Consider the following 27,830-nt stretch of genomic DNA (forward strand, 5'->3'; position numbering starts at 1 on the left):
AGATACTCTAGCACATTAAAAGATTCTCATATTAAACTTAGTAAGAACCTCTTCCTTTTTTTAAAAAAATGTTTTTTAATGTTTCATTTATTTCTGACAGAGAGAGACAAAGAGAAAGAGAGAGACAGCATAAGCAGGGGAGGGTCAAAGAGAGAGTGAGACACAGAATCTGAAACAGGCTCCAGGCTCTAAGCTAACTGTCATCATAGAGCCGGAAGCGGGGCTCGAACCCACGAACTGCGAGATCATGACCTGAGCCGAAGTCGGACGTTCAACCGACTGAGCCACTTAGGCGCCCCAGTAAGAACTTCTTCCAAGAGATTAGGAGAAAGAAACAGTTTAGTCCATCTTTCTGGAAGCCTTATTCAAAGGTGTTTGGCAGCAGAATTATGGCTCGTTCCCTTATCAAATAAGTGATGTTGATAAGGGATATATTGGGTGTGTAGGGGGGTTGGTTTTCAGTGAGTGCATTAACTCCATTAGTCTTGGGGCACTTGTGTGGCCCAGTCAGTTAAGTGCCCAACTCTTGGTTTCAGCTTAGGTCATGATCTCGCGGTTCATGAGTTTGAGCTCCATGTCGGCTCTCTCTTCTCTCAGTCCCTCCCCTGTTTGAGCTCTCTTTCTCTCTGTCTCTCTCTCAAAATAAATAAATAAACTTAAAAAAAACTCCATCAGTCTCTCTACTTACACTTTTCTTAATCTGGTATTTTTTCAATTTTTATGTGAAGTAATATGTAGATGCAGTTTCACATCATCTCTCCAAACAGATAGCTGTCCCTAAGTCTGATCTAAAATGTTACTGGAAGCAACACCAGGTATGTTCAGATGTTTCTGTTCTTGAATCTGAAAGTGCACAATTGTATGAGTTGGTTATAGCCTTTTTTTTTTTTTTAAGGCAATTTGCCTGGTGGTTAACACCCAAGTTCAATCCACAATTAAGTTTTGAGTCTCAAGTTGGTGACTCAGAAATATGACCATAGCAAGCTAATGTTATGGCTTTGTTGTTTAATCTGCCAAATCTCTAGATACTTAATGGTATTTGTGGATAAAATGCTTACTTCAGAGTTGTTGCAGAGGTGGAAAATAAAATGATGTATGTAAAGCACTTAAAGTCTTAGCAAATATCTCACTTTGTAAATAACTGGGTTTTTAAAAACTACTTTATGACTTTTATGATTGAAATAATCAAAATGATCCAGCCCCTGAGAAGTTTATAATAATGTCCTTGTCAGAGTTCTTTCATCTGATGAACAATGGTCACTCTGAGTTTAGGGCACTCACATTAAAGATTGGTGGGGGCATATGAGGGGAAATGGAGACAGACTCAACAGGCCCCCTCTTTCTCCCAAGAGAGACATTGATAGAACATGTAAGGGACGCATTCTGACCAATCAAATGGTACGTAAAACTTAGTTATTAAAAAGCACTTTGGCATTATCATCCTATGAGTGATGTTTATACTGTGTAAGAGATCATTAAAAGTTCAGATTCCAAAGCGCTGGGCATCCTTAGGCCCTCAAATCATTTAGCCAAGCAAAGAGAATTCTCATGCTAATGAGGGCAAAAAATTGGATTCCCCAGTTTACAGAGTATACCAAACTGAACAAAATTGTCAGCATAACATTTAAATTACTTTTTTGATAAGCTTGGCTATTTACAAATCATCAGACAATTACATCTTCCAAAAACTATTTAGCATCAATTCACTCTGCCTTTTCAACAGTGCACTTGACTAATTCCAAATAAATTGAAAAAAATTACCTTGCAGATTGCAAGAAACTGACCAAAAACAATTGCTGGGGTTTTAAATTATATATTGTTGGGCAAAAGATTTTTCCTTTGCTTCACCACCCATGTTCCAGACATTAACCCTTTAGAAAAGAGGGAAAGACAGAGAATGAACACATGACCTAAGGCCAAGCTCCATTTTAAGAATTGGTATTAAACAATTTTCATGATCATTTAAACATTCCATTCCATCCCAAGGTATGAGGTCATTACTTAACATGCCCTTGGCATCAAAATTTGTGATTATTAATTAGAAATTAGAACTCACAGGATAATACTAATATTTTGGGGATCCAAATCTAGGCTGTAAGAATCACAGCATTTTCTAACAAAACAGATAAATCATTAAGTTGATTCCCCCCACAGACACTTAGAGATGCTTGGTCCTCCACTCCTTTAGACACCTAGGGAGGTCTCTCTTGAAACCTGTTGTAGGGAAAAGATCTGTGAGGGAGGAATTTCCTCCTGAAATCACCCGGTTTGAACAACAACTCCACCTAAGGAAGCTCTGAGGTCAGAAAGCAGTACTGGCTTCTGGGAAACAAGCACAATAAGTGCTGCCTTAATGTACCCAGATCTCAAGTGTGTGTACAGACTGGGTCTGAAATGTTGTGTATTTAAATATAGGGTACGTCTCTTATTCAAACTCCATCTTAGTCACCTCCATAATCAGTTGACATTTATTCCGAGCAGGTGTTTTTATTATGTTAGCTTCAGCACTCCCTTATGAGAAAAATAAGCCTGTTCACGTGAAATTAAATACTAATATATAACATAAACTCAAATATCACTTGTAAATAGTCCATGATTTCTTTTTTGTCTGGGCTCTTTTCTGGCATTCTCCGTGTGCCTTTGGAAATGATGGCCTTGCCCCCATGAAGACTGAAATGGCTGCACCGACAAGTTATAATAAGTGAATTCCCTTGATTCAGTGCACACCTTCCACATAACCTTGTCCTTGAGCATGCCTGTCCTTGTGTGCTGTTTTAATCTGGTGTGGTATTTGGTGTAAACTACTCATGATGAATTCTTCTTGATCAAAGAGATGGAAATGTCAAAAGCCTTGATAGATATAATATCCATCAAAGATGGTTTAGAATCCAGTCCAAGAAAGAAATTCACAGGGTATTGAAAGCAGAGATAGAGCTGTGAGAGACATAGATTAAAAAAAAAAAAAAAGCCACCTCCCACATGAACTTCTCTAGGTTCTATGCTGCTCCCACAGAAAATAAGGGCTTCTGAGGCATAGGCAGAATGATACATAACACTTTTATCCGGTAAATCAGGGTCTTGTGGGGACTTAAGAAAGGTGAAAAGATTGCCATTGCTTCCGTTCATCTCTTCTATCAGGGGATGACATTACAGGACAGTGATTAAGTAAAGAGGTATTAACAGTCCAGTGGCCAAAAATCCTCCACTGAGGACAGTTTTGGGCAAAAGTAATTAATTTGATTTACAACAGCTACTCGTCCTAGAATACACTTGAGCCTCCTGTCTCTCTGTAATTGTTAAAAGGAAAGAGAGAGTGAGCACACAGAGACACATTTTAACCCTTTGTTATTTATAGTACCATTGTCATTCTTATCTTAGTAGTTATTTTACCCACTATGTAGTCCTAGGTTTAATTTCATTCAAAAGTCATAACAGTGTCTTAGCTGAAGTGCTTACAACTGATCATTAATTTAGCTTCAGGGCATGAATACTAAAGAAAAAAGATACCAATTAAATTTCAATTGGCTATTTTTTAAAGCTGCAAACAGCAGAATCCCCATTTCAATTTAATTAACTGAAAGATAGAGTTAAAGAAAAAAAACCTTGTACTTTCATATTTTGTAGTTACATTTCTATATTTTTCCAAAGAACTTCTTTTCTAGATAAACAGAAATTGAACACCAAAAAACCAATAAGAAAACAAATAGTACTGGCTACATAAGACAGTTACTATTGCCATTATTACAAATTTGTAATATATTTTGCCATAACCCAAACAATAACCTCTGTGATAGTGGAGCATACTCTATTTTCTTTCTTGTGCAGTTTGAAGTCACCTAGAAAGACAGAGGTCTGTGCTTCCCATACAGCCTGAAAATTTGTCAAACCATCCCAGAGAGAAACTCAAAAATGGCATTTTTCAGTACATGAAAGAGAGGTTATTCCTTGTGGAGGACAGAATATTCCTCTATTGATAGAAAGTGAAGTACAAGAAAAGGAAGGAACATATATAGAAAATTATTTTCCTTTTAGCCATAAAGCTTATTTTCTTCCTTTCTTTCCACATTTGATTTCCTGTCAGGCCAAAGCTAGCTTTATGTTGAGGTAGAGAGTTCACAACAACTGAACACTGTGATATGAGGGTTACAGGTCTTGTCTTTGACCTAAAACCATACTGCAATTTCTACCGTCACCACTCTCTTGTAAGCAGTGTTCTAAATGCAAAGGTTTTACTAGAGATGTGAAGTTGTGGTAACTTAATGTCAGTTTGGCTCCTGTGTACCTATAGTAAAGATCTGATGAAGTAGTCGTTTTTGTTGAGTTCAATTAGAAACATCTCTGGAAGGTGTGTTGCTGTTTTTAGGGTAGTGGAAGGGGTCATAAGGCACAGGTATTTAGATTTAAAGATGAGGAAACAAGCAACAGTAGAATTCAAAAAAAAATTCTATCTATAACATCTATCTATCTATCTATCTATCTATCTATCTATCTATCTATCATCATGTATCTACCTATGTCCCTAAAGAAAGAGAAAAAAAGAAACTTTGTCTGAAATGTTCGATACTAAGCACATAGACAACATACGGGGTGGATGCATTGATATATTTGGATATCGATAATAAAAAAAATAAGGTGGACCCAATGTTAGTAATCTTATACCTTGATTCATAGTTGTCAGAATTTCAGCGTAAAGACAGAAGTCAGTCTCTAAGCTCTGTTATGAGAAGTGGTGTTTTCAGTACCCAAAGCCTGCAGGGGTTTTTCTTCCTGGAAGACCATCCGAGTAGGTAATACTAGAAGATGGAGATCCCGCCTCCTTTATGCCATTGGGTTGTGACCAGATAGTTACCTGAGCTCTCAAAGCCTTACTTATCTAAATAGTTCTGCTAATATTTGTCCAGACCCTTTAATGCTAGGTTCCACTCTAGACACTTGGAATACATCAGGGAACAAAGCAAAGCCCCTGCTAGACCAGCGAGAGGGACAACATGGAAGTATGTCAATGAGAGAAGGCTTGGGAGAAAAGAAAAGCTAGGCGAGGGGACAGGCAGCTAGGGCAGGGCATGCAGTTTCCTTTAGGGAGGTTGACAAAGGTCTTCCTGAAAAGGTATGGTCTAAGAAGAGAAGAGAAGAGAACTGAAGGACTTGAAGAATCCAGTGTGGATTCTGGAAGCGCTGAGGCCTGTGGTGGGAACAGGCACACGGAGGCCTGAAATTTTTCTGGGTGTACTGAGGAGGCAATTGCATCCAGAACATGCGGTGCAAGGGGGAGGGTTGTAGGAGGTGAAGGTCAAGAGGCAGGGGCTTAGGAAGCATATGGAAGAGAAAATTGGATTCCACCCAGCGGGTTTGGAATCGTGGTAAGAACTTTGCTTTACTGGGTGTGAGAAGAGAAACTATTGTAGATTTTGAGCTGAAGATGAGCTGATGTGAATGTGAATGATATTTATATCTACATCCTGGACCGTTGTGAAAATGAAATGAGATAATGCCTGAAAAGCCAGCATATAAAAATTGCCAGCAGGCTTGTTCAGTGCCTGCTAAGTCTAAATATACAAATTGTAAAACCTGTTCCAAGGGCTCATCTGCTTTGTTAGTGTTCTTTCCCATGTGGGTTTTATCTCCCAACTAACCTATACACACCTTGAAAACAGGCCTGTTTTGTTCCTTTCTTTCTGTAAAGGAACCTAGATTTGCACATAGTGGCTGACTTCAAATTTTTGTGAATTATTTGGTTAGTATAGATGTTAATAAAAATATCTAAATGTTAGGCATCAGCCCCCAGAGCAAGCAAGTCTTATTGTCTGTGGGAAGGAACGCACAAGCAAGACTGAGAACAGTCTCCTTGTGAAGAATCAGAGCAGTCCATTCATTCAGAACCTGATTCCCCAAGGTCTTTGTTTTCCAAATCATCCTCAAAGTACCCAGCAAGGAACTGGCTATCCTTTTAAACAATATGGTTTAAGATTGTTTAATGAGGCTGTGCATGAAAAGAAATAATCCCACCATCCATATTAACATTCTTACAAATTTAGTGAAAATGTTGCTCCTCCTGTCTGGGTTCGGAACCACACTTTTTCATTTGAAGTTCTTCTTTCCGAATTAGGTCAAAATATGTATGTGGTGGCTACCCAAATTGTGCTCAGAAGGGCTGAGAGGATGCAGCGGACATAGGAGTTGCACCCCTGCCTGGGGCCACGGCTGTGGGGGCAGAACGCTGTATCTCAGGCAGAGGATGCAGGCTTCAGCCTGGCCTTTACCACTATAGGCACCAGGACCCCGGCATTGTTGCCCAGTTGCTTCAACTATAAGAGCTGGTGCATATGCCACATAAAAATCACAGAGATGTAGGGGCGCCTGGGTGGCTTAGTCGGTTAAGCGTCCAACTTTCGCTTAGGTCATGATCTCGCGGTTCGTGGGTTCAAGCCCCGCGTCGGGCTCTGTGCTGACTGCCAGCTCAGAGCCTGGAACTTGCTTCAGATTCTGTGTCCCCCTCTCTCTCTGGACTTTACTCCCCTGCTCACGCAGTCTCTCTCTCTCTTTCTCCTAGAAATAAATAAAACATTTAAAAAAAATCACAAAGATGTAGTGATAACCAATGTCAAAATATGTATAAAGTCAGGGTGCCCCATCCCCCAAAGAAAGCATATATGGACACTTGTAATTAGACACACAGAAGTACAGGTAATAAATACTACAGTAAATATTTTAAGAGTGAATAGTATGCACTGTAGTAATTTGACACAGCTCCTTGAAGCAGGCAAGCTCTATAATGAACTGAAGAGCCACAATTTTCCAATTTTACTCTGTAATTCAATATGATGATTTTGGTGAAGTCACTCTTTAGCTTCATCTGACTTGCTCACTTTGTCTTTTATCTTGGACTTTACTTTTTAAGAGTTCCAGATATAGAAGGGCACCTGAGTGGCACAGTCAGTTAAGTGTACGACTCTTGAGCTCGGCTCAGGTCATGATCTCACAGGGCTCTGTGCTGATGGTGCAGAGCCTGCTTGGGATTCTGTCTCTCCCTCTCTCTGCCCCTCCCCTTCTTGTGCTCTCTCAAAATAAATGAACTTAAAAAATTTAATGAAAAAGAATTTCAGGTACAGATTACATCTTATTTTAAAAATTAATTTAACCAAGAAGATCTTACTTGCTCTTTACTTATTTCTTATATATGTTTTTTCTTTTTTCCAAACATTATTGAATTTTCTTTCTTTGTCTCCTTTTCAGTCAGTTTCCTGATCCTGCAGACTCAAGGCTGTGCCATACTTGGGTATCACACTTGCCCTTAGAAATTCGTCCAGAAGTCCTAGATTGTATCAGCACTGTTATACCCCTGGCAGCCATTTTGCACTTCATGCTTCCCTCATTAATGTGCTAGAAATGTAGCTGATTGCTCTGTGGCCCCTTAATTAAAGACAATTAAAAGTTGCTGGGTTACCATGGGGATGACTGATTACCCAGCGGAGTTCACATTTGAGAAGATGAACCCTCAATAGTCCTCTTCCATGAGAAACAAGAATTTAGCCCTCAGGCCCCTTTATTTCATTCCCACATACTCAGAAGTTACCTAAGCTTTTATTAGGATAGGAACTTCAGGTCCCTTTTCGAATGGAGTCGTAGTCCAAAACAATTTCTCAAGTGTCTCTTTATCCCTTCTCTGAGATCTCTTCTTGAATCTGCTATCACAGAATGGTAGAGATGGAAAGGTACTTAAAAAGCTAGTTAAACTAGCAAGTCAGCCAACTGCAAATCATTGCAGTCTGTACATGTCTGAGATTCAGGGAGAGAGCCTTCCAGTGATTCCCCTCTCTTCTTCCTTGTCTTCAGTCCAGTTTGTATTAGATTATATGCAGCATAACGCACACCGTTCCTGACTATTTGCCACTGTCTTCAGTTGACAAAGGCAGGCACAAACTATTTCTCCACTGCTATTTTTGCCCTGTGGTGTAGCTGCTTTTGCCTAGACTGCTCCCTACCTTTGATAAGTGACCACAGTAAGGAGAAGATGGAGAAACAGAAATTTTAATTCTTCCATTTAGTCTGATTTTTTAGAATACCATCTGATCTAAATCTTCCTGCTAGCGCCTATATTTTTTTCTCCTTACTTAGCTTTCGTGAACTACTTTCCATCGAGGAGAATCTTCCTTAGAATGTCATTGTTACCTCATCAGTCAGTAACACATAGATATACAATGCCTCAACTTCCTACTTGGCCTGTCCTCTCAATGCTATGTGACAGGTTGAGGTTTCCGCCCCTTCAGCAGGATCTGTACACTGATTGGCTGTTGTATTCGCTGTGGTTTTCAGCCAATCCTAGACAGGCTGAGGTTTCTGTCCCCTACAGCTGGATTTGTATTCTGATTGGCTGTTTTTACTCCCTATGGTTTTCTGCCAGCCTTAGAATACAGACCCCCTGGAGGCTAATTGGGTCATCCCCAAAAAACTCCGAAAAGGTTTTGCTTTTGTTAAGTTACTTAAAAGATATCTAAGTACTTTATATTTAAGTACTTTTACCTCAAAAGGCGATTAGAGGCCCTCTGGGCCCCTCTTAGGTCTACGTATGAAAATTCACACTTCTTTCTCATTTATTTGCCAAGACTTTGGTCCTTGTTATTTTCAGTGGATTCTATCTTCAAGAGTTCCAGGTAGGTTCCTATTATGATTGTGGCTGCCTAAACCATTAATTAACAATGTGGCTCCTCTGCTCTACTATTTGTCATGGCACTGGTCCCCATGTTAAAAACAGAAATAAATCTTTCTGGAGGTTCCTAAGCCTGGCATTGGGGGCAGAGGAAGATGGGTACACTTAGAGAAAGATCCCATACTATCTAAATGGACTTCATGTAATGTTTCATTTGATAAATTGAACCACGGAATAAACCTTACCCTCTGCAGTGGTTAGCACTTTTTTTTTTCAAAAAATTTTATTAGAATTTTAGAATATCTACTTAATCTCAGTCATTCTTACCATCCAAAATGCCCGGTTTATAGGGGTGAGAATGGTAACCCACAAATGCACTCAGCCCAAGGGAAATAAGAGAAAGATGTATTTGATTTATTCCCTACATTTCTTCTCCTTCCTCCTACCGCTGTGTAAGTTACTCACAGAAATACATTGCATTTAGATTCTAAAAAAATTGATTATTATTACAGTGATATTCTCAAATGCACCCTGCATGTAACACCCCAGCAGTCCTTGATTGATTTGCTACCTTAAAAATAAAATAATCTTAATAATTTTTAAAACCAATAAGCAGAAACTAATTTCAAGAGTCTGCTCTGTGCATGTTAGATCCAGGGCATGGCACTTAGTATTTTCCACAGATAATGGAAGCATAATAGGTGTGAAAGGCTGACAATTTGGACTTTGCAGGTGGTGAGGAAAGGGTCACTTGTGAGGCCACCTGTCCTTTGTTCATGTGCAGCGCAGCCATGTTTCAAGTAGTCCTGGGGTAAGGTTCCCTCGCACTGTGCTCTCAGCAGGACGCTAGCCTGACCTGTAGAGACCACCTCGGAGAGCGTGTGTAGTTCACTTTCTAGGACAGGCTCTGTCCTTGATCTCTGTGCTGTGACTGACATCAAGGTGACCAATTAGTGGGCACCATGACGCTGTTTTCTGTGATGTTGTAAGGGCACTGAGGTCACGGCGATTCAGGCCTTGCTAAATCCCAGGAGGCTGCACAAAGCCATGTCTCTGAAGTCTGACTTCAACACAGCATCCCACAAATGAAGGTATGGCTCCTTTTTTGAACTTGACCAGGAACCTGCTTGCTGAGCAGGAGAGTGAAATGCAGCCGCTACAGCAATTTTGAATAGTAAAGACATTTGCTGATTGCCAAAACCGGGCTTTACCCTGTGACGAGGTAAACCGGGTCATTCTCAAGGGGAGATGAAGGCAAGACGACTAGGAAAGAAAAGACTGCTTTCACAGTGTGAGGGCCTGGAGGACTGTGAGTGAGTAAGCACATATACATGTTTTCTTTTACCTTCCTTCTCCACTACACAGCTTGCCAATATTTATTTCATATCAGGTGACAGTCATGGAATCTTACTGCGTGTCTCTTTAAAATCTGTGATGAGGGGCGCCTGGGTGGCTTAGTCGGTTAAGCGTCCGACTTTCGCTTAGGTCATGATCTCGCGGTTCGTGGGTTCGAGCCCCGCGTCGGGCTCTGTGCTGACTGCCAGCTCAGAGCCTGGAGCCTGTTTCAGTCTGTGACTCCCTCTCTCTCTGACCCTCCCCTGCTCACGCTGTCTCTCTCTCTCTCTCTATCCTAGAAATAAATAAAAGATTTAAAAAAAATAAAATCTGCGATGAGCTTTGCCACTCAAAACAGCCGTGTAAAGTTAAAGAGATGAATTATATGTAAGTATCGGATGAAGGGAATAAAGACTTCCAGAAACCCACCCCGTCTTATTTTCGCCACTCATTTGTATTCTTTGCTCCAACTGTTGGGATCAGAACAGGACCAGCCCAGTGAGCCCAGTGAGCCCAGGAGGAGGAGCTGGATGACTCCCTGACTGGAAGACCAGAGTATCAGCAGGCAGGCAGCCCTGGGTGTGTGAGGCAGGAGGCCAGAGGTGGCTCTGATGATCAGAGTCTGGCATATGGAAGATCAGAGACTAACAGCACACACAAGTCAAGGAGCAGCCCAAAGGGAGATTTTTAACTTATAGAGAGACCGGTTCTATGATCTGTTTTAGTCTACTGAGAGATAATGGCTCTAGTAGGATCGACAGATTTAGCAAATAAAAATATAGGCCATCAGTTATGTTTGAATTTTTGAGAAATAAAAATGAATTTAAAAATTTAGTATCAGTAGGTCCCAAATATTGCATGAGACATACTTATACTAATATATATTTTCCTATATATCAATACATATGAATATTCATTCTTTACCTGAAATTCAAATTTAGCCTGGTGTCTTGCATTTTATCTGGCAGCTATAGGTCCACACTATGGTAAGGAAAGAAGCAGAGCTGGAAGAGTTCCTACACCAACTGGTAAAAGTTACCAGTCAGTGGTGGGGAGCAGGCGGAGCCGAGGATATGGAGACTCAGAAATTTCCAACACTGCTTTATATAACACGATATTTTATTATTCTCTTACTCTGTTTTCTTCTTCATAAATAAAGTATAGAAAACTGCAACTCAGCTATTATTGACGTGGAAATCACTTGACCTAGTACACGGTCAAAACCAGTTTACAGCATCTACTACTTCCTGTTTTCTTTGCTTTTTTTTTTTTTTTTTTTTTGGCTCCCATGTCCCCAACCATGTTTTAGGCATTCCTTTCTTGCCACACACACACACATTTGTAATCTGTTCAGTGTCCTTGTCGTCTCAATTTCCTATGAAGTGGCTGAAACAAATTCTGCAGACCAAGTCATGCCAAGTCTTAATGGATGGTGATAGTTTAAATTGCCAACACACACAATTAAGGCTCTTCAGGGATTTATCTTGAAGGAATGGGTAAAGTGTGAATCTGTAGTAGCCAATGAGAGGATGTTTTAAGATTAGGGAGACCTTCACTGTTTCTCAAGTCAGGTTATATTGAAGGCCCCTTGGAAGTAGAAATGGCCCTGCCTTCAGGGAAGAGGAAAATGTTTGGAGTCTGGGGTTACATTTAGACTAACTTCCAAATGATAGACTCTGTCTTCTGAGAGAGCTAACATATAGCCACATGTAGTTTGATCCTTTGGCTTGCTTTATGAGTTCAGTTCTCACACATTTCCTCAAATTCTGACACTGCCTATCTGGATGACAATATCGCAAATAGCTGCTCCCCTGTCCCCTCACTGCACATTTCCAAAAAATTAAAAGGAAACAGAGGCAAAGCAAGCAAGCAGGCAAGCAAGCAAGCAAGCAAGCAAGCAAGACAGAAAGAAAGAAAGAAAGAAAGAAAGAAAGAAAGAAAGAAAGAAAGAAAGAAAGAAAGAAAAAGAATACTGTTACTCAAATGTACCCCAATAGGAAACACATGAATCTAGTTATAATATAAAAATAACTCCATGATTTTCAGATGAGAAAGGCTACAAAATGTGCAAATGCCAAGTGTCATTATAATCACAGAGTTCATCTTGCTAAAGAAGCTCATAATTTCTCAGACATTTATAACAGCTATCTCAGCCCCCATGGAGATGAGTTATAATCAGATGCAACCACAGGCCATTGTCTCTGAGCCAAACTCAAAGGCTCTCTCCATTAAAAAAATACCAACATTATTCATTTGTCTTTATTTTGTGTAGTGATTATATCTGGGGAGCAAGACACCAGACCAAAACATCACACTCCTCTCTGAGGCTGGGCTGCTGCTGCATTTTAATCTAAGAGCACATTGCTGCTCTGATTGGCATTTGTGTGGGGAAAGGAATAATATCCATTTACAACTGCAAATCTCTTTCTTATCCCTCTTGGCTATTGACCCTTTCTCTCTTCTCTAGATTTGTTTGTCTTTTCTCATATCTTTCTTCCCTACTCTATTCTCCTCCTCTCTCAATGCCTTCTTCCTTCTTGTCTTCTCTTTCCCCTGTCTTCCCTCCTTCTTTCAAAGCGTTGGTGCCGTAACCCTCATCTGCAATGCCAGGGGACTCTTTTTAACTGACAACTGAATTGCCAATGTGAGTTTTCAGTGCTCCTGTTTATTTTCAGTCTGGGTTGTTTTTGGTAGGGTTTCAAACTGTATTTACAAAAAGGGAGAAAATGAGCCCATTAATCTCCTTTGCTTTCTCATTCCAGCGTGCTCTATTTCTTCAACCTATTTTTTTTTCTTTCTCTGAAATAGACGTTGAAAACAGACTTTGGTACCAATAAAATTAACCTAATCAAGTTGTGTCAACTGGAATTCCAAGATGTGCAGAGTCCGATTAACATCCCTATCCTCGTCATGTGACCACTCTGGCATGTCTCATACAGCTGAGCCACTGGGAAGAGGTAACTTTGCATGGGACAGCCCTCTAAGAGGTAGACTTTTGTCCTGGTTAGTGCTTGCCCACATGTTTCTGTGGCTTCTTATTTTGCTCTCTCCCTGGTCAGTAGGTCCGTCTCACTTATTCAAAGCCTTCATTTCTGTGCCACCATTTTCTCCTTGCTATTAGATAATTTCTGTAAATCTCAGTACATGTCATAATCCTAAAGAAAAGTGAACAACAACAAAACAAACCTCCTGGATACTCATATCCTACTCTGGCCACTGTCCCATTTCTCTTCTCCCTTCAGAGCAACACTTCCAGAAACACTGCCTCATTCTTTTTTATGCCGCATAATATTCCATTATATATTTGTGTATACATGCATACATATACAAACATATGTATATATGCACACCCACAACACCTCTTCTTTATCCATTCATCTATTGATGGATGCTTAGGTAGAAACATTTTTATAATAATAGCAATGGCCTCAAGAATGGCATCATTATATTGGTGGTGGTTGAACATGGTCACAGAAGTACTAGTGGAATTGAACTAGGGGGTATTGGTTATCTGGCTAGAGCAATTTTCTAATGATTTTATCTGTGTTTTTCAATATATTACATATGACCTATCTTATCCAAAGTTGATTTAATAGCATAGAAACCCATTTCTTGCAAAATCAGGTACTGGCACATAAAGAGGGTTGTTTTCAGGGCTGCTGGGTTTTGAGGTGTGCTTGGCCCCGGGGGCAGGGGGATAGCCCAGGGCTGCTAAATTCAGGAGTCCTGCCTCTGCTCCTGGCTTCCTTGCCACTACTCTTATCAAGCTGTCACTTCATGTTGTCAGTGTTCCTCCTGCTTCTAATCTGCTATGAACTGAGAAAACAAAAACAAGTGTGCTGAAACTGTGTCTAAAATAAGACCAAGGAGAGTGTAAGTGAAGACCACGAGAACGACACAAGGGATTTTGAATATTTAAGACCTCTCGCCGTCTCAGTCTCCCTCACTAGGAGCATACTCCCTTACTGTTATGTCACATATGGTCTCATGCCTGAGTGTTCATGTCACGCTCAGTATCATGTAACTGACTAGAGATCCAGTATTCAGATTCCATCCCAACTCTTAATTTCCCATGAGTCCTACAACCCAGATTAATCTCCCATCCTCTCAGGTACTATAGTTTTAAATGTCTACAATGTATTGGCACTTAGTGCAGACTTTCTTATATCTTTATCTTTCTCTAAATTTATATAGTCTCCACAAGTAATTTATAGGTTATTTGAGTCAGAGACCACTTTTTTAGTTTTGTTTTCTTTTACTTTATTTGTTTTAGGTGTTTATATCAACCTTGCTGCCAAAAAGATTTTAAGTAACTAATAAAACTACTCAAAATTCTGTAAGACAAATGCATAGAGTGAAAAAAATAAAAGACATAAAGTCATGGTAGAAAATAAAATGAATTCAAGGATGAGATTAATACACACAAGTGTTTGCTCTGAAGATCTCTATGGTATTTTATTTTTATTTTACTATTTTATTTTATTTTACTTTATCTTATTTTGAGAGAGAGAGAGAGAGTGCAAGCTGGGGAGAGGCAGAGTAAGAGAGAGAGAATCTCAAGCAGGCTCCATGCTCAGTGCAGAGCCCAACACAGGGCTTGATCCCACAACCATCAAATCACGACCTGAGTGGAAATCAAGAGACAGATGCTTAACCACTTGAGCCACCCAGGTGCCCCTCTCTACACTATTTTAGATGGCTTCAACAGCCAATTCAAAGGTAGATTAATGGTCAGGTACTTAACTGATATTAGATGTAACACAGGCGAACAAATGACCAAACCAACAAAAAGTCTAGTTGCTCTGAGAAAGCCTACTTATTTCTCATTTTCAGGAAAGAAAAATGTCTCCAGAGGTCTTCATAAACCTAAGGTTGTGTCAAGCAGTGAACAAAAGTTTAATTTAGTTTGTAGCATCTATACATTAAATATCAGCAGAAAGGTTGATATGGCTATTTTGAATACTGTTCTTGGGCTCAGACTGAGGCACATGATCAAGGATTAGGTTTTCTACATTGTTACGCTCACATTGATTCAGAGCATTGATGGAAACAATATTCAAAGGAAAAACAAGCTGCCTCGTGCCCCTGGAAGAAGCCAGCACAAACTGAACACACACATACACACACCCTGTGAATGTTCATTTCAGATTAGTTTGTGCTTTTATTTGGCTCTGAGAGTAAATGGGACATTTCTAATGAGTGCTCATCATTTTGGCAGCCAGACTACGCACAGATGATATGAGCCGCTAACCACCAGGGACAATGTTTGCCCAGATGTGACTCTATCTTATGCTACAAAGCATTGTAAATGTCAACCCCCTGGTTGGTATGCAATTCTCCATTTACCGTACACAAAGCCTGCTGAAGAACAAAAGGTGCCAGATATGGATGCGTAAATCATTATAATGGGACCAACAGATCAACAACATCACCCCTCAGAAACAGGATAGCAGCCTGAGGTCACGCTTCTTAGATCAGTAGCCCCTTTTAAAAATGTCCTTTTTTGTTTGTCCTGTTTTTCAAGAGGCACCACGGGCTTTTTGCAATTAAAGTTGTATTGATTTTGTATTTTTAAAAAAGGATTATAAAAAGACTAGCATGAACCAGAACAAAGGCAGATAATGGATGGTAAACATGAGAAAAGATAACAGTCCAGAAATGTGCTCATAATAATTCTCGTATACCTGTCCACTAAAGTGGATTCAGATACCACTCTGTCTCAGATGTCACCAGGTGTACCAACAGTTTTCAACAGGGATCCTAGTCAGGGACTCCCATTGTCTGTAACAATTATAATCATAGGGTTTCTATCAGCAAAGTTTTTTAAAAATATTTGTTTATTTATTTATTTGTTAATTTATATTTATTTATTTATTTAAAGAGAAAGAGTGAGAGGGGAAGGGGCAGAGAGAGAGAGTGAGAAAGAGAGAGAACAAGCAGGCTCCAGGCTCAGCCCAGAGCTGGACTGGGGTTTGATCCCACCACCATGAGATCATGACCTGAGCCAAAATCAAGAGTTGGGCACTTAACAGACTAAACCACCCAGGTGCCCCTATATGCAAAGGTTTTAATTCATCTTAAAGATATATTTGTTCTAGGATCACAAATATACCAGTTGAAGCCTAAGTACTGATGAAAAACTATTTAGAACTTTAGAAGCCTCCTTTCCTCCAGTGTTGCTGTTCATCCACAGAATAGCCAGACTGACATTATCCTCAGGAGGCATATTAAGGGAATGATTAATTTTACCATAATAGCAACAAAGGTGATTGGGGAGTAGTAAAGAGAAAAACCTGACCCCTTCTGCAGCACTGTTCTCAGTGTTCCCTATAACTCTCAGTACGTTTTTGGATATTAACGATATGGCTGCAGTACAAACAAAAGAACCTGTAGATAGAAGGAGGTTATCAGAATAGATGTACCAGAAATTTCCCTATCTCCCAACTACCTGAAAATACCTCTTGAGTGACATCTGCAGTTATCCTAAGGGTTTTTCACTGGTCTGCTCAGTCTGCTATGTACTATGCAATGTCTATGTGATGTCTGCCATATTCTTATGCCTTTCTTATTCTTTCTTACCGGAGTTATATTGCATGTCTGAGGAAGGCTTATGGGGGCCTTACTGCTGCCATGATGAGCACAGCCAATCACAATAATGCCATGTCTGGGATGATAGGGCTAACTCCTACTACTTCCAAAGTCACTAAACAGTTCCTCATCTGGGTTACTTTCTAAGAGGATGAGGAGATTGTCCATCTTTGCCCTATTTCCTCCACATTTCTCATCTTGACCTCTACAGGATTGCTGGTTCCTCATGTGACATCAATAACTTCATTGGCTATACTTAGGTATCAAGTCATGGAGCGAAACCAAGTTCAGAAGTCATGCTGCTCTCTCTGTTTTCCATTTCCCCTGCTCTTTACTACATTCCCTCCCCTACTCCTCAGGGCCCTATATGCAAATCCCTTCCCTGTTTCCGTCAAAACTTAGGCTTTAGAGCCTTCTGCAAATCAATTCGGATAAATGAATTGTTGTTATTTGAATCTGTCTGTGTAGGAGATTGGAACTAAAGAGAAAATGAGATGTTAGATTAGCAATGGTTTCCATCCAGCTATTTGTTGCTTACCAGCTAGCATGCACAATGGGCATTTGACTAAGACAATCAGATGGGATACTTGGAATAGCTAAACCAAAGTGATTGATGTGATACGTGGGAGAATTGCAAGGGCAAACGTTAGCATTTAGAGTTGGGAAACCTGTGATTTAGGTACAACTCTGCCACTAACTAGTTGTGGGATCCTGGGAAATACCACTTGCTTTTCTGGGCACAAGTTTCCTCTTTCTAGTACATGTAGGAAAATAGAATCTCTCCGTACTTCCAGCTTTCTGCTTCTAGGTGAATGAATTTCTATGTTGATTCTTTGATACCAAGCAGGGGCATATTTTCTAGATGCATCTCTGAAAATTTGCTGGGTCCTAAGAGGAAAGCCCATAAGCAATCGCTAAACCAGTGTTTAAGGAATATCTGCTTCAAACAAGGTCTTAAGCAAAATGCCATGGGAAATTCAAAGGTTTTTAAGACACAGTCTTTTCTGTAAAGTGATTTTAAGAGATAAAAGAACCACAAGTGTAATGAAGTCAACATGGGACTGTTGAAACCAAAGGGGTGCTTTGGTGTGATTGGTAGGAGAGGTTCTGGGATTTGAAATTGGACCCAACAGGATTCTGGGTAGAGGGAAGAAAGTGAGCAAATGCACTGGTGGGAGAGTATCAACAGGACGAGCTGGAGGTGATTTTTCGGGAGAAGAAAGTGCATTTGTCTTGTGGCAGGTCAAGGAATTCCAAGGGAAGACATTTGGAGTTCATTCCATTCCACCTAACAAGCAATCAGGGTTTCTGCTCTTGCCATGGAGACTGAACAACTGCATTCTCAAGATAAAGATTTCCCTGTGAAGATAGAATGTTGATTCCATATTAACCTTTAAAATCTGAGGTGAAGCTGAGAAAATCTGACTTAGAAAAAAAATAAAGCAATGACATCACCAAAATCTTTTAAAAACATCTATGAATGTCTGTAGTTTGAAAAAGCTCATGGGGGGCCTCTTCTCAGGCAGGAAGAGATGAAGAAACAAACATGAATATAAACTCTACATTTGGTTTGTGCCTTGAAGCCATTGGCATTAATTAAGATTCTATGGCTTCCAAACAATTATGACATAATTAAAGTAAGATTCTTTCTACAGTAAAACGATAAGAAATGACTTTTAGAAACCGTGGGAACCATTAAAACGGCACATCAGTATCAAAATGAGCAATATTTACTAGTATTAGCACTATTAAAATGCCTTTTGAAGACAAACTTGGGCAATTATTACTCAGAAAAACTCACATTTGGAGATATAGAGCAGTGATAATTAAATCCCACACTCTATATATCTCTCTTTTTTGTGTTTGACAGAACAGAGTCTTTAAGAGAATCTATTTTAATGGCATTGAATTAGCAAGAAATTCAAACAGAAAGGGCACTTAGCAGGAGGTTGGTATTCAAGGAGACACAACTCTCATTATTATTGTTATTTTTATTATTATTCTTACTCTTTTGGAGGTGCTAAAGCTCCATTTGTGGGATTGGTACATGCACAAATAAGTTCAGCCTCTGGCTCATAAACTTTCTCTAATGGGTGTAGCACACCCTTAATTAAAATGGACAATGTGCAGCTAAGCTGGATGATTATGCAGGTCTAATAGATGGAGCACTTGAGACTTGGGTCACTGGTTCGAATCAAATGGTGAGCTTGGGTCCAGCTGATCTAAAGCATCTTGCAAAATACAGTCAGGGCTTCGAGTGAATTTTAAGGTTTTAAATGTTGGAAAGGTAAAAACATTACTCAGATTAAAGACAGTTTTAGCAGAGGTGAAACAGGACTTGTTTTCTTTGTAGTACATGTGAGTTTGAGCATAAGCACAAGAAGTATATATGTTGGGGTGGGGAGTGATCCAAATGAGAAATACTAGACAGACAGTGAAGATTCAGTTGCTTCCACTTGACTGGATCATGGGATTAAATCATGGTGGCTTGTAGGAGAGATGTACTTAAGAAGGAAAGGGAACTCAAGAATCACTCATAGTCCTCAACCACTATTTCTAGCATTTTTAAAAGACCACAGTGAATTTGATCCTGAATAAGAAAATGAATAAATTTCCTCCAAAAATATTAATGTGCTAAAACAAATGTGAAACGTGTAAGATATAAGGAAGAATGAGAAGACGCCTTCCTTCTTAAAAAAAATATATATATAGATAGATGAAAGGGGTGAGAGAGATAACATACCAACTATCCTCAGGGCCCAGTTGTGAGGTTTGTCTCTGTGTCAAAATGTTTCTAACTTTTAACTTTTTAAAAAAAACTCTGAATTAATTGGCCTATACCATTGTGTATGCAACTACAATTTCATTATACAATACAGCATGGAAAAAACAACAACATTTATACAAACATTTTCTATAGATTTGAAGGAAAATAAGATTCACCAAGTCATTTAAGACCCCTGGTAGTCTTTTTATAATTCTGGTAGATTTTAGATCATTATTTTCTGCCCTTCAATAACTGTTTTTAACTGTTGTCAAAAGATGGCTACATTGTAGAGGAAATGGTCTTAAATTTCAGGAGGATAAAATCCAAACAGAGCGGGTATATTTCATCCTCACGTTTCAGTGGGGAGGGCTGGGAAGGTAGCAGTACATAGCAACTGTGGTGGGGGTTTGAGGGTGCCTTTTCTGGAAAGCCAGGTGATAGATTTGTAATTACTATTGAATATTACAAAAATAATCCACACTTGATAGCATGAATTTTCACCATTAGCATGTCATCTGCATACATGCTCTTCTGCTTCGACCATGTCAAAGTTAAACAATGCTGATGCTACTGAAGTGGTAAGGACAGATTTTAATCAGCAATCTACTGCAATAGGGAGAAGAATCCAGCATGAACTGAACCCAACTTCAATGTACAAAGGTGACTGGAATGTTTAAACAGTCAGGGAAATGAAATTTACAAAAAGTGGGAAGGAGAGGTTGGTCCATGTGAAACTCACCTGGGTTTGGAAACAGACATTTAGGAAAATTAGGCTCTTACCCTTGATCCCCATCCCCAGAAGCTGGAAGACAGAGGCCCTATCTTAAGGTGTTGGCTAGAATAAAATTTTTTTTTTGGCAGCCGTGATAAGATTTCTCAGGCAGACATTTTAAGGAGGGTTTGAGTCATGCTAGGAATGTGCCCCTGGACTGTTAGAAACTTAGATAGTGTTTGTTCAAGTCTAAGGTTGAGGCCTAGTCAAGAAGTAGACTCAGAAAAGCTTGGCTAGAGTTTGGTCAAAGAAAGACTCTTTGTCACCAGTTAATTTCTAGGAGGCAGAGGCATATCTACGTTCCTGTGAGGTGTTTAGGTCCCTTTTCTGAATACTTGCAGGCACCCCACACTTTCCTTTGCTCATACTGAACCAAGTCTGGCTTTATATAAACAGAATCAGATTTTATTTTATTTTATTTTATTATTTTATTTTATTTTATTATTTTATTTTTTAATTTAATTTTATTATTTATTTGAAGTTTGTCTCTGTTTCTAATTTTTAACTTCTTTTTTTTTTATCTGAATTAACTATTTTTGAGAAAGAGAGACAGTACAAGTGGGGGAGGGGCAGAGGGAGCCAGGGACAGAGGCTCCAAAGTGGGCTCTCTGCTGTGAGCAGGGCTTGAACTCAGGCATTGTGAGATCATGACCTGAGCCAAAGTTGGACATTTAATGCATGGAGCCATCTGGGCATCCTAAGAATCAGTTTTTAAATAGTAGCTTCACTACTGCTGGTGGTGAAGTGAAGCAAACTTTTTCCTTGAACTGAAATTATTCACAGCTTATCAGGCGGAAAAGACACCCCCTTGAAAGAAATGGAAAACACTGTGAAAGCTCGGCTAGAGACACCTGCCCATTTGCTTGGAAACACTCCCTCCCCTAGACTCACTGAAAATCCTTCTGCCTCAGCACATATCTTGCCTATTGTTCTGCGGGTTTTCAGCCTTGCCTTTTCCATATTCTAGGGTCCCTTATTTTCTACTCTTGGCTGGTCCATTTTGTCCCATTTGGAATTCCTACCTTCTTGAAGCCTCTATCTCGTTTAGAATCCATACTTCATAACTAAGCATTTAGACACACGCTTGCCTCCCTTGCTTTCAAGTTCTTTTGTATCTCTTAGCCTTGTATGCATGGAAAGGTTAGGCCTCAGTTATGGTAGAGTTTCATTTGTAATTCCCTCCTGGCACTGCATGATTTTGGGCACATAATGGTTATGACTGCCAGAGAGTCATTGTGCTTGCAGAATAACTGTATATGGAGTGTGAATCAGGTTACGCTAGGCTATGCTGTAATAACAACAACCCCTCCCACCTCCCCACCAAATTTCAATGACCTAAACTTACAAAGGCTTACTCTTCACTTGCCCAATGTTTCTAGCAAATCCTGCTTTCCCCAGGGCCGATGATCTCCATGTAATAGCTCAGCTTTGCACTATCTCCATGGCCGCTGTGACAGGGGAGGGAATTATGCAGGAGAGTCTTGAACAAGCAATTATATATTTCCACCACTTATTACATATTTTTCCTTCCAAGTTTTTATTCAAATTCAGGTTAGTTAACATATAGCGCAGTATTGGTTTCAGGAGTAGAGTTTAGTGATTCATCACTTATGTATAACACCCAGTACTCATCCCAGAAAGTACCCTCCTTAATGCTCATCACCTATTTAGCCCATCTCACTTCTTACATTTTATTGGTCAAAGTAAGTCATAGGAAATGCCAAGACTAGGGGTTCAGGAGGGTTTGATTCCTTGAAGACTCAGAAAAGGTAAAAACAGGAATATTAATAATCAGCTCTCGCATTTATACTTATAAGAATTAGTATCAGACACCAAAAAAGCAGAAAAAACACAGTATTCTCTGAAGAGCACTAAAAGCCAAGAATGCTGATGAAAATATGCCAGAGAAAGAATTCAGAGGCAAAAGCATTTATCATCTGATTTTAATAAGCACAGTTAAGAAATAATATTTTTAGTACAAATACTTCATTTATATTTTAGAAGGCAAAATGAAGTGGATTATTACATTGAGGGTGAATAAAAAATGGGGAGTATATCAAGGATATGAATAAAAAACTAAAAAAAACATGTTAACAAATGAAATAAGTGTGACATTTGATAAAAATGAGGCTGGTTGCAAATTAAATTCATGAAATAAAAAAGAAAGCTTATAGAAAAGCAAAGTAAAAAAAAAGGCTAATTAGATGGTAACATGGACTTGGGATGAGCAGCATCTGACAAGGAAAGATAAGCAAACACCTTGAATTATTGAGTGTATACAAATCAGCATGTCTCCACTCATTCCTGTCAAGGTTACCAGGAGTCAGACAAAGAGATGAATGACACACACCTTCATTATTTAGGCCAATTCTCCACTCTGGCTGGAGGTGATTGGGTTGCCCAGATAAACCATTTAATGTTTATCCCCAAGCAATGGGCCAGATAGCAATTTATTTCATTTGGTCTCTAAAGGAACATGAGAGAGAGAGACAGAGAGAGACAGAGAGAGAGAGGGAATTGCAAGCTCTGTTATCCAAACATTTGAATTCTGGTCAGACTGATTTTTCACCATTAGTTTGATTTAACTCTGGCTAACCTTCTGCCTATTTTAAATGTTAAAGACATTTCTTTCTCACATGTTTATTTATTTATTTTGAGAGAGAGAGAGGGAGGCATGTGTGGGCATGCAAGATGGGGAGGGGAAGAAGGAGAGAGGGAGAGAGAGAGAATCCCAAGCAGTCTCCACGCTTGGCATGGAGCCTGACTCGAGACTAGATCCCAAGATGGTGAGATCATGACCTGAGCTGATATCAAGACTCCAATGCTTAACTGACTGAGCCACCCAGGCGCCTCTAAATGTTAAAAGCATTTCTATATATGTAAATTTGGTTGGCAAAAATATCTAAACCTGGGATGGGAAGTGCCTTCTGGAGAGCAGTGAACATTATTCTATTAGGGGCTTTTTTTGTTTTGTTTTGTTTTTTGACATAAAGTCATGTCCCTGGAATAACTTAAATGTGGATTATTCAAAACAGAAGTTTGTATCCCCAGGAAACAACCTTGACAAAATGATTAAACATACTGACTATTTCTATGGCCAAGTCAGTCATGAAGGATGTCACCGAACAGTGAAACAAAAACTGAGACTTTAGGATATTTCAAAACATGCAGATTTCTGGCACCATTTAGCCCACCCATCCCAGCTGGAATCAGTGCTCCTCCTCCTGCTTGTGACCAGATTTGCTGGCTTCCCTATTATAGAAAGTGGGTTTGCCTAATGATTTTTGACAGTCCTGATAAAATTATGCCTTTCGGAATGTTTATTTACCTCTGTTTATAGCCTTGACAATTTGTTACTTTTGGATACCAATCATAGCTTCCTTTGAATTTAAGGGTGTTTTTGATCATTTGTTTGAACAAGTGGCTCCTTCTCAACTGAATGGAAAAACCTGGTTGAAGAAGCATGTTTTCTTCATGTTTGTGCCCTACCCCCATACAGTAACTAGTAGCTTCTACATCATAGGCACTCCTTAAAGACGTGTTGTAGGACATCGGAAGGTGACTCCATTGTGCATAAAAGTACATTCTGATATTCTCATGCCATATACACACCACCTTCAACTCACTTTTTCCCCAGAAGACTATTTTCTCCTTCTAAGGACATCTCAAGCACCTGTTTTTGGCCTCAAAATAGAGCCAACAGAGATATAAAGAAAGCTCTACCACTGCTATAGATTGAGCAGGTACGTTTTTACACTAAAAGTTACAAATTAGGAAAGGAAAAAAAAATTAAAAGCAGCAAAATACGTGGTCCATATGTGTTCATATGTGGTTCACAAACATTATGGAAAGTTACTCAAGGAAGAAATTCATGTGAGCAGAACAGAAAACTGGAATTCTTGCCAGCAAACCCTCAGTTAGAAACTCTGATCTCAGCCGCATATTCAGAATCAAATGTCAATGTGTGGCCACCCCTAACCATGTAAAAAATAACATCCACAATAATAATCAACTATGAGGGAAGAAGAGAACTAGTTTTGTTAAAATTATATTTTTCATATTCATATCAAGTTAGGAAAGCAGAGAAGATTTGTTCCACAATTTCATGTGCTACTTCATGCCACATGGTTGCTTATACCTAATTTTTGCCAGGAATTCAGAGTCTAATTGATGTGTAAATGTACACATACGAGCTCAAGCAATCTCTGCTGTGGCCAAGAACACTAGTGAAAGAAAACTTTTAGAAACAGATTTATCACAGTCTAAACCACAAGTCCTGTATCAGTTCCATCCCCCCTTCCATGATGGGACCTAATGAACTGTAAATGGTATAAAGTCTAACCTCACATGACCCATCATTCCAGATCTCTAAAAATAAACACTTTACATCTTTTCTGTGACAACTTTCTTAACACTGCCTTTAGGGGTAAGGGTGCCTTATAAATGATGGAAATTTATTTCTCACACATCTGGAGGCTGAAAGTTCAAGATCAGAGTGCTAGTGTGGCTGTGTTCTGGTGAAGACCCCCTCCCCGGTTGCAGACTGCTGACTTCTCACTGTAGCCTCACACGGCAGAGAGCAGAAGTCTCCCACTGCATTTTGAGACAGTATTACCAGTTTGCAGAAATACATTTTAGAATGATTAGAATAATATGCATTGTCTTCTAGTCATGAATTTTCTAAAAATATGCAAATTTGTTTAAATAACACTTTCACTTTAGAATTAGAAAAAATGCTTGCACTTACACTAGCATGTATTTATAAGCTAAGTCTGCCCTTTAGATAAAACAGATACATGCTGCAATTTTTTTAAAGAATAAAGAGAAAAGACAAAATTGTATTTTAGGTAAAATTAATATATGTCTCCCTCTTACAAACTTTTGTCAGGCTTTGCATCCCTATCACTGACACTGGTTTGAAGACCTTTCTCTGTGTGTCTATCTTCCCTCCTTGATTGCAGGTGCTACAGCATGGAACTGTGGATTCTCTGTAACTCTTCATCTAATGCCATCTCTATAACAGTACTCAGTAAATCCTTGCTGAATAAACTGATCCAAAGTGGACCATGGCCTTGACTGATAAAGTCCTTGATCTAATTTGGTTTTCCTTCACACACAAACAAGCAGAATGAAGGAAGCTGAAAGCATTGCTTTGAGTTGAAGAATGCCTAGAGCAGAGAAGACAATTAAAAAATGAAATTATAACCACCCCTCCAGCCTTTTCTTTGTTACTTGTTATGAATTCTGGCTTAGAGAAGAAAAGTTAAATGGAATTTGTACTGTGTGTAAGGGTGTGGCCATATTGTTTTCTCCTTTCAGTTTGTATGCTCCAGTGTATGATGACTAGTTTCTCACTGAATTGCACTTCAGTTGTGCATTTGTTTTCTTCCAGACACGTCTGCTAACGTGTTTCCAGGCAGCTTCCTACAATATCCCACTAGTCTGTGGCCGTTGATTTTAGTCCCATGTGGCTTCCATGGCCTGTTTACTCCCTAGTCCTTACTTCAGCAATACTAGCTGCCCTTGGCCCCATCTGGTGAGCCCATTCTCAGGCATAAGATGGGTAGAATCCTGTGGAGGAAACCTAGTGGGTGTCTGATGTGAGGTGAAAACCTGTGTCCTACTGACTGTGTGTTCACTGGCGAAATGTCAGTCTCCTCACTCTTTCAGCTAAGCTCCTAAGCTTTAGGGATGAAGGCAATAAAGAACCACACTGGCTGCAGGGGAGTGAGTGAAGGTCCTGTTTCCTTTTAGCCAGCTCTTTCCATGTGCTGCCCCTTGCCTTGTTCAAGCTGCAAGCTTCTCTGTAGCTTAGGTTAGACATGCCATGCTTCTAGCCAGCTCACGTATCAGTTCTTATCCTTCATCTACTCCTTTGGTGGTTTTACTCATGAAACAAAGCTTACTTTATTTTGTGTAACTTACTTGTGTAACTTTTAATGAATTGGGTTCTGCATGCAAAAATAGCTAGAAGAAAAAAAAAACAAATGGAAATAAATAAAACAAAACAAAACAAAAAATACCCCAGCACTTACTTTTTTTTTTCCAATTAAAGCCAACGGTTTACCAGCATTGGAGCACATTTCTGGCACCAGCCAGCCTGTGTTTGTTTTTATTACCACTGTGCCTTGTCATATAATATAACAGCTTTTTATTTTCAATGATATTAACTGTCTGCAGGGAGAAAGAGGCAGAAGACCTCTCCAGGACCTGAGAGTCTTATAAATAAATGAGTTTTTTAACCTCTGCTGTAATACAGATATCTTTTCAATATAATATTAAGACCTTTTGTGACAGGATCTGTCATTTTAAATACAAAAAACACTATGCCCATGGAATAAAAATACTTACTTGGCAGATGAAAAATATTTATGTTCCACTTTTACTTCCTGTGGCTGACAATACAGAATTCTTTGTTGTTCTACCCTGCCATAATCACAGGGAATAAATGAGAAGGTAAGACATGGCCAAATCATAATTAGGTGGGCACCAGCCAATTGATGGTAAATCTCAGTGCCAGAAGCTCTTGGTATGTCTCATCTCTTCAGTCCTTACTCATCTCCATCATGGAGTATGAAATCACTGGTTACCTCTAGAAATACTTGGGAGTGCCAGGAATTTTCATATAAACATGAAAAGCATAATAAGCATCAGCAGGATTAGAACTTAACTTACTTCTTAGTCTTTCAGAACATCAGAATCCTTACAACTGACTACTGATCATGGGAAATTATTTTACATCTTTATGTTTCAATGTCCTCACTAGTTAAGTGTGTATAATTACAATGTTTATCTTCTAGTGGAACTTGAGGATACAAGGGATGTGATACATGCACAGCAATGAGAACAGTGCTTTATATAGTGTAGGCCTAGTTTATTATCTGCTGTTGCTCTTGGGCTACAGCATTTGAAGACACCTATTACAGCAAGAGAAGGGGATAGACTAAGGAAGCTTGAGATCTTTTAAGTTTCAGTATCCTCATCCATGAGGAAATAAAATGAAATAGGAGTTGTATTTGTTTCCATGCTGCATTAGTCAAGGTACACAATACAAAAGTCTTGTTAAGTACCAAGCCTCAGGAATTTAACACAATACATGTTAATTTCTTGTTCTTATAAGAGTTCAGTTCTTTGGTAAGAGATTATCTTTGCTGTGATTCATGGCTCAAGATCCTTCCATCTTCCAGTTTGCTTTGCTTTAAGACTTCCACACCCTCTCAGTTCTGTTAACGGGTGGGAACAAGGAAATGTATGGATAGATTGGTTGGGGGAAGTTTGTAGTACAGGATGTGAAAGCAAACACAACTAAGAAGACTATTTGGCAATTTCTCCATATGACTGAGGGATAATCTCAGCCCAATTTCCATGAGTTCCTATAGCTCTGGGGTTCCTAGCATCATAATAAAAGGCTTTATTCTGGCTTTTCCTCTAGAACCTGGTCATGCTGGATTGTGCTATTCCTGTGGGAACAACTGTGTTTAAGCACATCTAAGAATTCTTCTTTATTCTAAGGGAATGTTTAATTAAATTAATTACTGAAGTTGGTAGGAACCTTAAACCAATCACCCTGCTTAGCCACCATGACAGATGGGCATTTGGGTTTCCCTTTCATTCTGTAACAGCTTTCATTGCCAGACCATCTTTTCACATGCATACCACGATAGTGGCTTCTATCTATCTCCACACCCTGTATAGGCCAAGAACTGCTTTAACTACTTTAT

General features: G+C 39.3%; 1 long non-coding RNA gene across 1 annotated transcript; it reads left to right on the forward strand.

The window, feature by feature from the left end:
- Positions 1-9,693: 9,693 nt before the first annotated feature.
- On the forward strand, positions 9,694-25,211 carry LOC144223137 (uncharacterized). The gene is made up of 3 exons (XR_013332586.1): positions 9,694-9,960; positions 12,791-12,939; positions 25,071-25,211. It is a non-coding gene; the product is annotated as an uncharacterized LOC144223137 (long non-coding RNA).
- The last annotated feature ends 2,619 nt before the right edge of the window (positions 25,212-27,830 follow it).

This window comes from Crocuta crocuta, unplaced genomic scaffold, assembly GCF_008692635.1.
Source record: "Crocuta crocuta isolate KB4526 unplaced genomic scaffold, BGI_CrCroc_1.0 scaffold231, whole genome shotgun sequence".
Taxonomy (NCBI): domain Eukaryota; kingdom Metazoa; phylum Chordata; class Mammalia; order Carnivora; family Hyaenidae; genus Crocuta; species Crocuta crocuta.